This window comes from Nanorana parkeri, unplaced genomic scaffold, assembly GCF_000935625.1.
Source record: "Nanorana parkeri isolate BGI_ZX_2015 unplaced genomic scaffold, ASM93562v1 scaffold159, whole genome shotgun sequence".
In the NCBI taxonomy this organism is placed as follows: domain Eukaryota; kingdom Metazoa; phylum Chordata; class Amphibia; order Anura; family Dicroglossidae; genus Nanorana; species Nanorana parkeri.
In genome coordinates, this window is record NW_017306427.1 from 1,625,925 (window position 1) to 1,628,579 (window position 2,655).

The window sequence follows — 2,655 nt, forward strand, 5'->3', positions numbered from 1 at the left end:
GCCGGCGCCCCCCCCCCCCTCCCCTGTACGATCCTCCATCGCTGACTGGCGGAACGGACGGGGGAGAGGGCGGGGACAGCTGCCTCTGCCTCTGGATATGCAGAGCCAGCTGTCAATCCCGCAGCTGGGTGAATCTCGATAGCAAGGTCGGGATCCGTTTCGGCTGCGGTGTCTCAGTATACCGCAAGCTGTAGCTCGCAGTATACTGAGTTTTGGGTTCTCCCGTGTTTGTGTTCACGCTAGTTTGGGTTCTCCCGTGACCCTTAGGAGAACTATGGGGAAAAGCCCTGACACCATAGTTCTCCTTTAAGAATATCACTAGATCCCTACATTGGTATGCACATGCAGTGACTCTGTGAACTGTTACCTCCTTTTGTTCTTTTTAAAAAAAAAAAATATGTTGCTATTTAACCTTTTTAAAAAAAAATCAGCTCTAATTAACTCCTTCTTCACCTTAGCTCATAGGTATACAGGTGAAACTCGAAAAATTAGAATATCGTGCAAAAGTTCATTTATTTCACTAATGCCACTTAGCCGTCTACCAGGAGATTTTGGAGCACTTCATGCTTTCTTCCGCAGACGAGCTCTATGGGGATGCTGACTTCATTTTCCAGCAGGACTTGGCACCTGCCCACACTGCCAAAAATGTTCTGAGGTTGTGGATTTGGGGTTCTCGGGGTTTTCATGAGCTGTAAGCCTTAATCATCACAATTATGACAAATCACGGCTTGAACTATCTTGCTTTGCATGTAATGAGTCTCTCTCATATATTAGTTTCACCTTTTAAGTTGCATTGGTGAAATAAATGAACTTTTGCACGATATTCTAATTTTTCGAGTTTCACCTGTATATATTTTTTTCAAGCTAATATCACCAACAGGAAGCGTTGTCTGTTCTAAAAGCATCATCTATGTATTAGTTTGTTATCTTTAGTAATGACATAGTCCTTGCAGAATAAACAGGCCCATGGCAGAGATGTATAAATAGCTCCGGTCCTTAGGGGGTGTACGGATGCGCTGAAGGGTTTATAACCCAACTGGTTTTGAAATCAGAATTAATTAAACACATTGATCTCCGCTGTGGCCCTTCGCTCCTGGTCTGATCGTGCTCGTTGTTAATAGTGATAAAATTACTGCTTCACAAATGTGTTTTCTGTGAGACACAGCCGGAGCATGGAGACAAGCTCATTTACTATGTCTCTCTGCAGACACCTTGTAATAGCGCTGGGAAGTGGGAACATCTTGATTGTGTGTTTGTGCTGCCAGAAACCGACGTTAGCTGCTGTAACTCAGCCGAACAGGAATGCCATTTATTTGGGAGATTTTGGAGATTGGGGGCTGAAAGTGAAGAGTTGTCCCAGACTGTCCAGCAAAGAAGGACGTCATCAGACTCACCCCTGGCATTTTTTTTTCTAACCATATCTCCATTGAAAACATTAATAAACCTTTTTTTATTATCTAATACATTGTTTCTCAACCTTTTTTTTGTCACGGCACCCTTTAAAAGTATGCAAAATCTCGAGGCACCCCAGTATAAAATGTCATAGATTTCAAGGGGGGGGGGGGGGGGGAGAGTGCAAGAACACACACAAAAAATTGGGTTTCCCCTTCACATTGAAGTGCCCCCGTCAAATCAAGATTCCCCCCTTCACATAAGAGTCATCTTTGCATCAGTAGCCCCCTTTCACACCAGAAGCCCACTTTCATTTCAGAGTCCACCCCCCCTTTCACATCAGAGTTCCCCCTTTACATCAGGAGCCTCCTTCACATCAGTCTTCATTCCCTCCTTCATATCACAGTCCCATTACCACAAAATATTAAGGCACCCCTGCGGAGGCAAGAAGGCACACCAGGGTGCTATGGCCCCCTAGTTGAAAAAGCCCAATCAAATATATCTAATTTTCCCAATTCCCAAAAAACATTCCACTGTAATCACCCATTCCCCTAGTCCAACCTTTAAAAAGAATATCTCTTATCCTAGCCCTCAAACTTTACCCCATCGATCCCCTAAAGTTCGATAGTAGTTCGATATAGTAGTATTAAAGGCTGGTCATTTCTTTACCTTAATGCATTCTCTGCATTATGGTAAAAAGCGACCAGTACCTTTTTCTCACCCTCGTCTCCCCCACACTTACCTGTGTCACCGCTGTCACCACCGCTGGTCCCCGAATCCATCCTCCGTTTCCAAACTTCATGGTTGCAGGGGGGAGGATACTGAGGGCAGAGGAGACACAGGCTCCTTCTGCCGTCAATCAACCTATTGGGAGGGGAGAGTAGGGGTGTGGCCTACTGCAGGGCTGTGTGTGTCTATGGATGCACACAGCTACTGCGGGCCTGGACGGGAATGCACATGCAGCGGTGTCTCCACAGCAGCCACTTAGCTGATGTAGGCACCCGTGCAAGTGGTGGGAGGGAGAGAGATGCGGGGACCCACTGGAAAATACGGAATTAAACATTTTGAAAAAAAGATTTATAAAAAGGTGGGAGTCCTAGCTTTAAAATTAATAATCATATAAAATTAATTGGAAGGGACTTTGGGAGCATGCAGGTGTGAGAACGAAAAAATCTCTTTATTAATATTTGATTAAGAAAAAATTAAATTAAAATACTGTGTATATATATATATATATACATACGGCACTGTTACCCTTCTGTT